This window comes from Carassius gibelio, chromosome B22 (assembly GCF_023724105.1).
Source record: "Carassius gibelio isolate Cgi1373 ecotype wild population from Czech Republic chromosome B22, carGib1.2-hapl.c, whole genome shotgun sequence".
Taxonomy (NCBI): domain Eukaryota; kingdom Metazoa; phylum Chordata; class Actinopteri; order Cypriniformes; family Cyprinidae; genus Carassius; species Carassius gibelio.
In genome coordinates, this window is record NC_068417.1 from 16,925,168 (window position 1) to 16,935,184 (window position 10,017).

Sequence of the window (10,017 nt, forward strand, 5' to 3'; positions counted from 1 at the left end):
AAGTTAATGAGATAATTAAGTGACTATTGAATGTGCATTAGAGATGAACACCTGCTGTTATTGAGAATTACAGAGGATGAGATGTGGATGTTTATTGGTTAAAAAGATGCCACCATCATGGAGATCAGTGTTTGGTTTAATTGTGCTCTTGACCCTTGACTTGTTGTACTAGATCTCTCTCTGTAGCTCTGCATAGGGTGTTGTGGAGAAGACAGAACTGTGACATGTGAAAAACATATAGTAACAATGAGCTGGTTTAACTATATCTCAAATATTTTTGTCGTCTTTCTTATCACATGTCTAGGTTTTGAATAATTCCAGTGAAACTACAGCATGCACAAAAATAAGCATTGCTCTAATATTTACAGGATATGGATTTTTTTTTTCTTTGTAACACATATAAAAGTTTGAACTCCAGTGCTTTTTAGACACACACAGATATCAAGAACCAGCATATGAATCTCTACAATGGTTACAATCAACAAAATGCTTCATGTTGCAATACATGAATTACTCCCATAATGCACTGCAGTATGAATAATAATTTTCACCACTGTTGAGGATCACATGATAAATGTTCATGGCTAAATGCCTAAATAAATTTATTTTTCTTAATATTGAAGTGTTATAAAGCATTATATGGTGGCATTTGCATAATGAGATTTCTCTCTTTTTTGTGAAAGTGACATACAGTTAAGTGTGGTGACCCGTACTCAGAAATCATATTTTATATTTAACCCATCCAAAGTGCACAGACAGAGCAGCGAATTCACGGCAGTTCTCTCTAACAACTAAGCCACAAACTCTTCTCATATAATCAAGAAATTTAATCAAGAACATACAGTCATCAAAAGCATAAGTCACTTGCTAGATCAAGAGTTCAGCATTAGTATCAACTGAAGCAAATACTCACCACAATTATGGTGACATAGTGTTTTGTTTTGTTTTTTGTTTTTTTCAGTTGAAGGCTGTGGCTAAATTCAGTTGTAGTTCTTGTGTTTCTCTTTTCTTCAGTGATGTTGATTGTAAACAGCAGGTGTTCATCACTAATGCATCTTCATTTAATTAGTCACTTAATTATCTCATTAACTTTAACTCTTTGAGGACTTGGGATTTGACTCAAGACTCGTTTGTGACTTGGAAGTAGGGCTGGGCGATATATCTAACGATATGATCATGCGCATCTAATCAGTAAAGCTGCTTCTGTGATCACCGCTAAAATCTCCATCACCTGCTTATAATTGGAGTGGCATTTAATAGACAGAGCCGTAGATCGCTGACAAGCCACGCCATATCGCGTTCATTATCGCAGATGAATCGCCTTCGATAATGAACGCGATATGGCGTGGCTTGTCAGCGATCTACGGCTCTGTCTATCAGAGGTGGGACTTTCAAGTCACAAGCAAGTCTTCAAGTCATATTCAAGTCCTCAAAGGGTTAAAGCTAAAGAGATAATTAAGTGACTAATTAAATGATGATTGTGCATTAGTGATGAACATCTGCTGTTAACAATCAACATCACTGAAGTAAAGAGAAACACAAGAACTACAACTGAATTTAGCCACAGCCTTCAACTGAAAAAAAAGTAAACGAAAAAAAACAAACACTATGTCACCATAATTGTGGTCAAGGTTTGCTTTAAGTAGTGTCTTGACCCTTTTACTAATTCAAACCAATTTGATTCAAGCCAATTGCAATATTGTTTTCGCAACAAACATGTATGCATTGCTGAGTCGAACCTTGCAGTAACAGATGATCTTATGGGTTTTCTGATTATAGCTCATGATGACTGAACACCGTGAAATTGTGTTTATCTTTGGATAGTAGACTGACACTCAGCTATTACTGAACTGAAGTAAAAAAAAAAATCTAAATGTTGAAAGACACAAAAGGAGACAATCAGTTCAGGTTTTTAGACAAACACACTTATCACACGATCCTCAACAGTGGTGACAATTTTTCATACTGCAGTGCATGACGGGAGTTTTTACTAAGGTTTTACCCAGCATGCAACATTTTGTTGATTGTCACCACTGTTGAGAGTCATATGCTGGTTCTTGATGTCTGTGTGTGTCTACAGAGTACAGTTTTTCAAATTTTGTATGCACTTAGTAGATTTAAAATTCACTTACTTTAATTTTTTTTCCATAGTGTAGTTTTACTGGGTTGATTATGCTAAACTTAAATAGAGCTAATGTTAACTTGATTGTAATCTGACCACCTATCACATACAGATTAATTTCTTCTCTCTGCTTTACAGCACCTCATGCAATGCTACATAAAGAGATCTAACATGACAGTCAAGTAGAGGTGGGCAGATCGATAATAATATCGATAATATCGATACCAATGTTGGTATCGGTATTGATCGATACCAACGGGAAAATATCGATACTTAAGTTTCAGTTTCTCTCGTTTTGCGACCTGGCCGTGTTTGTCAAAATGCTACTGCTGTCACAGAGCAGAGCAAGCTCTTAAGAGTGCTGCTCGTGCTCGACACTGCTCTCCGCCCCCTCTCCTGTGTTGTACCGTCACGTGACTCACCACTAGCGCTACCACCAGCAGTCAGGCGCGCGCACCGCTCAGCCGCGCATTTCTAACAGCAGTCAGTCAGAGGCGGAGAGAAAGAAGAGCGTTGTATGGCTGTATTTTCAGGCCGATCTACCCTTTTTGTGTTAGCTGTGAAAGTGATACTATATATCTACTATATGTTTCTATATTTAAACTTCACCTAGATGTGCACCAGACTTAATTATTTTTATTATTTTATCAATAGCTGATTCTCCAAGAGCAGTGGATATTACAAGGCGCCTATCAGAAATGATTGTGAAGGACCTGCAGCCTCTTTCCATAGTGGAAGATGTCGGCTTCAGGAATTTTGTATAAGGAGAATTTGTTTTACATTGTGAAGTAAAACGTTGTGACTTTAAGAAAAAAATCCTGAAAAGAAGTGCACTAAAGAGGAGAAACATTTTTTTATTAACATGCTACTTGAAAAGATAATTTGTTTTTACATTTTTTATATTTGTGAAGTAATAATTTTGTAACTTACATTTAAATAAATCAGAAGTAACCAAAAGTTGTTTCTGAACAAAAGCTTTTGTAGTACTGACTAATAACCCAAAATGCAATTCACAAAAACAAATTAAAAGTCATGAAAATTTATTTAGATTTAGGTTGAAAACGCATCCACCTTAATTATTAAAAAGTATCGGTATTAGTATCGATATCGGCGATACTGGCCCTGTATTTACTTGGTATCGGATCGATACCAAATCTGGCAGTATCACACACCTCTACAGTCAAGGGTCAAGAGCCCCACTAAAGCACACGCTGATCTCCATTATGGTTGCATCACTTTAACCAATAAAACATCAACATCTGATCCTCTGTAATTCTCAAGAACAACAGGTGTTCATCATTAATGCACAATCATCATTTAATTAGTCACTTAATTATCTCATTAACTTTAACCCTTTGAGGACTTGGGATATGACTTGAAGACTTGCTTGTGACTTGAAAGTCCCACCTCTGGTAAAAGCTGAATGTCAGTCAATAAGCCAAAGAAGACTATCTCATGATGTCCAAGTCAACATGAGTTATAAGCAGAAAAAGCATAAGATCATCTGTCACTACAAGGTTTGATTCAGCAATGCATACATGTTTGTTGCAAAAACAATGTTGAAGTTGTTTTGAATCAAATTGCTTTGAATTAGTAAAAGGGTCAAGCCCTAGGCTGGGCAATATATCTAACGATATGATCATGCGCATCTAATCAGTAAAGCTGCTTCCGTGATCACCGCTAAAGTCGCCATCACCTGCTTATAATTGAAGTGGCATTTAATAGACAGCAGAGGTGGGACTTTCAAGTCACAAGCAAGTCTTCAAGTCATATCCCAAGTCCTCAAAGGGTTAAAGTTAATGAGATAATTAAGTGACTAATTAAATGATGATTGTAAATTAGTGATGAACATCTGCTCTTAACAATCAACATCACTGAAGTAAAGAGAAACACAAGAACTACAACTGCATTTAGCCACAGCCTTCAACTGAAAAAAAACAAAAAAAACACTATGCCACCATAATTGTGGTCAGGGTTTGCTTTAGGTAGTCTCTTGACCCTTTTACTAATTCAAAGCAATTTGATTCAAAACAACTTCAACATTGTTTTTGCAACAAACATGTATGCATTGCTGAATCAAACCTTGTACTGACAGATGATCTTATGCTTTTTCTGCTTATAACTCATGTTGACTTGGACATCATGAGATAGTCTTCTTTGGATTGTTGACTGACATTCAGCTTTCCAGAGTTGGGACTTTCAAGTCACAAGCAAGTCTTCAAGTCATATCCCAAGTCCTCAAAGGGTTAAAGTTAATGAGATAATTAAGTGACTAATTAAATGATGATTGTGCATTAATGATGAACACCTGTTGTTCTTGAGAATTACAGAGGATCAGATGTTGATGTTTTATTGGTTAAAGTGATGCAACCATAATGGAGACCAGTGTTTGCTTTAGTGGGGCTCTTGACCCTTGACTGTCATGTTAGATCTCTTTATGTAGCATTGCATGAGGTGCTGGAAAGCAGAGAGAAGAAATTAATCTGTATGTGATAGGTGGTCAGATCACAATCAAATTAACATTAGCTCTATTTAAGTTTAGCATAATCAACCCAGTAAAACTACACTATGGGAAAAAAAAATAAAGTAAGTGAATTTAAATCTACTAAGTGCATACAAAATCTGAAAAACTGTACTCTGTAGACACACACAGACATCAAGAACCAGCATATGACTCTCAACAGTGGTGACAATCAACAAAATGTTGCATGCTGGGTAAAACCTTAGTAAAATCTCCCGTCATGCACTGCAGTATGAAAAATTGTCACCACTGTTGAGGATCGTGTGATAAGTGCGTTTCTCTAAAAACCTGAACTGATTGTCTCCTTTTGTGTCTTTCAACATTTAGATTTTTTTTTTTTGCTTCAGTTCAGTAATAGCTGAGTGTCAGTCTACTATCTAAAGATAAACACAATTTCATGATGTTCAGTCATCATGAGTTATAAGCAGAAAAAGCATAAGATCATCTGTTACTGCAAGGTTCGACTCAACAATGCATACATGTTTGCTGCGAAAACAATATTGCAATTGTTTTGAATCAAATTTCTTTGAATTAGTAAAAGGGTCAAGAGACTACCTAAAGCAAACCCTGACCACAATTATGGTGACATAGTGTTTTTTTTTCTTTGACTTTTTTTTCTGTTGAAGGCTGTGGCTAAATTCAGTTGTAGTTCTTGTGTTTCTCTTTACTTCAGTGATGTTGATTGTTAACAGCAGAAGTTCATCACTAATGCACAATCATCATTTAATTAGTCACTTAATTATCTCATTAACTTTAACCCTTTGAGGACTTGGATATGACTTGAAGACTTGCTTGTGACTTGAAAGTCCCACCTCTGCTGTCTATTAAATGCCACTCCAATTATGTGATGGAGATTTTAGCGGTGATCACGGAAGCAGCTTTACTGATTAGATGCGCATGATCATATCGTTAGATATATCACCCAGCCCTACTCCAGACAGACTGATGATGATTAGATCAGATCTCTGTGTGGAGCACTGGCTGTTGACAGACAAAATCTCACTGGATTATTACAATAAATGGCAAAATGAATGTTTGGAAATCTAAATTGATATTTCCTACTGACACATATGGCAAAAATATAGAAATAACTGGCTCATTTGTAACAAACCTTTCCAACGACATGTAGTTTGTCATGATTACATTAGGATTTAATTGTAATATAGTGAAGTAAACTTACTAAGTAACAAATTTTATCCCAAAATCTACATATGTAGAAATCATTTTCTCAATGAGCAGGAATCTGAAATCACCTTACAATAGCCTAATAGAATAGGGAAAAAAACTTGATATTATTTGATTCATTACAGTAGGTTTGAAAGGCATTATCTTTGTAAAGCAGAATGATTTGAAATGTAAAAATGTATATACAGAAAAAAGAAAACTAAAATGTATACTGTATTTTAACTACAAGCAATTTTAATTTAATAAAATGAATTAATAATCACTTAAATCATATTTACTCCTAAATCATATTTACTCAAAGGAATGTGATTTAATATCTCCAGTGGTTCAAAATCATCTCTACTCTACTGAGAATCTGATTAATCAGTGTCTGATGTCTGCTCTCTCTTTTGTTGAAGACTTCTGGATCTGATGTCATACACCAGCACAGCAACAGCAGCCACGCCCACCAGAGCAGAGAGAGCCAATCGGATCACAGCTTCAGTAGAACCACAGTGGATACAATCTTATAAGAGAAGAAATTAGAGTCATAAAACATAGAAATTTGATTAATGTACTATATAGAAAAATATAATGCCACTGACGAACCTAAACATGTCTGACAGAGTTGAGTGATGTCCAGATGTGTGGTCTGGTTTCTGATGGGATTGTTGATCACACAGCTGTAGTTGTTGTTATCCTGATATTCCACCTCCAGAGGTAGAGAGAGACTGATGCTGATATTAGACACACTGATGCTGGACAATAAACTGTTTCCTTTGTACCAGGAGAGAGTCACAGCACTCACATTGAACACTGAACACAGCAGTGAACAATATGATGATGATGGTGATGATGAACAGTCTCTGCTGATGAAAGGAATGGCCAGAAGAGCTGAAGAATATTGGAGAATAAATCAGTTTGTAAAACTGGTTTTAGTCAGGGAGTCAAAGTCTCAAAAATGGGTTGAACCTGACAATGTCTGCCATACTTTTTATTAGTGTTTTTTTTTCTGTTAACTTTGACCCTAAAAAACAATAATTGGAGGGTCTGCTCTGCCATAAATATCGCGGAAAAAAATTGTGGCCATTTTAGTGTATGTACCCTTTATTTTTTTATAAGAAAATTTTGAAAAATAATTTTTTTCCTCAAATCCTCAGTGGGTTTGGTAGGCTGTCAATAAATGCATTCCAGATACACAGAACACATAAGGGCTGGGCGATATATCTAACGATATGATCATGCGCATCTAATCAGTAAAGCTGCTTCCGTGATCACCGCTAAAATCTCCATCACCTGCTTATAATTGGAGTGACATTTAATAGACAGAGCCGTAGATCGCTGACAAGCCACGCCATATCGCGTTCATTATCACAGATGAATCGCCTTCTACGCCTTCTAGCGATCTACGGCTCTGTCTATCAGAGGTGGGACTTTCAAGTCACAAGCAAGTCTTCAAGTCATATTCAAGTCCTCAAAGGGTTAAAGCTAAAGAGATAATTAAGTGACTAATTAAATTAAAGCTGCAAGCAGCGATGAACGGGCCCTCGCACCCGGGCTCACCGCCATCGTGTGGCTTTAGTAAAAAGGTGAACGTTGAGAAATATGCATTTAAACTCATAAATATAAGTGCAATATATCAAAGTTTATTCCATATGTGTGCCAATCTTCCTGTTGCCAGCAGGTGGCGCTATCATTATAATGGAATAATGGCCTTCAGATGTGTTCAAGCCAGGACCTTTATCACACATGTGAAGTTTGGGCAAGATCGGACATTTTATGCCTGAGTTATAACATCTTTTATTCCCATGGCGAGACATCGAACTTCGTCAGGGCGCCATGGACACGCCCTTTAACAAAAACTCAAGATTTCCACAAGTTAACATTGCACAGTCCTTCAGATTAGACTGACCACAAAAAAGACATTGATGTCATAAAATCTCTAGGAGTAGTTTGTCGCAGTGTAAAATATGTCACTTCCTGTTGCCAATAGGTGGCGCTATGACTATAACTGAATATGGGCATGTAGATCTGTTCAGGTCAAGAGTCTCATCCAACATGTGAAGTTTGGGGCAGATTGGACATTGTATGTCTGAGTTACAGCAACTTCCTTTTTCATGGCGAAACATCGAAATTTGTCAGGCCGCCATGGACACGCCCTTTAACGAAACCTCAAGTCCTTCGCAATTTAACATCGCAAATGGCTTTAGATTACACTGACCAAGTTTGGTGTTGATCTGAATAAATCTCTAGGAGGAGTTCGTTAAAGTACAACCCCTGAAAATGGCAAAAACAACACCAATTTTGTAGGGAAAATTCAAAATAACTGACTTCCTGTTGGGATTCGGATTTCGTACCAAGAGACTTTTTTGTAGGTATTGGAGTGTTACATGTGTGTACCAATTTTTGTACATGTACGTGAAACATAGCTCGAGGCGCACTCCGTTGAAAGTGTATAGGTGGCGCTATAGAGCCATTCTGCCACACCCGCTGGAATATTGGCCTGCAGATCTGTTCAGGCCAGGACTCTTATCACACATGTGAAGTTTGGTGAAGATCGGACATTTTATGCCTGAGTTATAACATCTTTTATTCCCATGGCGAGACATCGAACTTCGTCGCGGCGCCATGAACAAGCCTTTTAACGAAAACTCAAGATCTTCACAACTGAACATCGCAAAGGCCTTTAGATTAGACTGACCACAAAAAAGACATTGATGTCATAAAATTTCTAGGAGTAGTTCGCCGCAGCGTAAAATATGTCACTTCCTGTTGCCAATAGGTGGCGCTATGACTATAACTGAATATGGGCATGTCAATCTGTTCAGGTTCGGAGTCTCATCAAACATGTGAAGTTTGGGGCAGATTGGACATTGTATGTGTGAGTTATAGCAACTTCATTTTTCATGGCGAATCATCGAAATTCGCCAGGCCACCACGGACACGCCCTTCAACGAAAACTCAAGATCTTCGCAATTTAACATCGCAAAGGCCTTTAGATTAGGCATACCAAATTTGGTGTTGATTTGAAGAACTCTCTAGGAGGAGTTCGTTAAAATACAACACATGGAAATGACCAAAATTACACAAAATATGCTCATAATATTAAAAATAACCGACTTCCTGTTGGGTTTAGAATTTCGCTCCAAGAGTCTTTTTTGTAGGTGTTGGTGTGTTACATATGTGTGCCAATTTTCGTGCATGTACGTGAAACATAGCTGGAAGGCTGTTGATTTTCTTGGTATAGGTGGCGCTGTCGAGCCATTTTGCCACACCCTCTTTTGAATCCTATATCAGACGAAAATTTTCACCAGGTTTGACGCGTGTGCAAAGTTTCATGACTTTTTGAGCATGTTAAAGCCCTCAAAAATGTGATTCATTCGGGAGAAGAAGAAGAAGAATAATAATAATAATAATAATAATAATAATAATAATTAAAGCTGCAAGCAGCGATGAACGGGCCCTCGCACCCGGGCTCACCGGCAGCGAGTGGCTTTAGTAAATAGGTGAACGGTGAGAAATATGCATTTAAACTCATAAATATAAGTGGAATATATCAAAGTTTACTCCATATTTGTGCCAATCTTTGTGTTGCCAGTAGGTGGTGCTCTCATTATAATGGACTATTGGCCTTCAGATGTGTTCAGGGCAGGACTCTTATCGAACATGCGAAGTTTGGGGAAGATCGAACAAATTATGCCTGAGTTATAACAACTTCTCTTGCTGTGGCGAGACATCAAAATTTGTCATGACGCCATGGACACGCCCTTTAACAAAAACTCAAGATCTCCACAAGTTAACATTGCACAGGCCTTTAGATTAGACTGACTACAAAAAAATACATTAATCTCAAAACAAATTCTAGGAGTAGTTTGTCACAGCATACAACATGTCACTTCCTGTTGCCAGCAGGTGGCGCTATGACTATAACTGAATATGGGCATGTAGATCTGTTAAGGGTAGAAGTCTTATCTAACATGTGAAGTTTGGGGCAGATTGGACATTGTAAATCTGAGTAACAGCAACTTCCTTTTTCATGGCGAAACATCGAAATTTGTCAGGCCGCCATGGACACGCCCTTTAACGAAACCTCAAAATCTTTGCAATCTAACATCGCAAATACCTTTAGATTTAACTGACCAAGTTTGGTGTTGATCTGAATATATCTCTAGGAGTAGTTTGTTAAAGTACAACCCCTGAAAATGGCAAA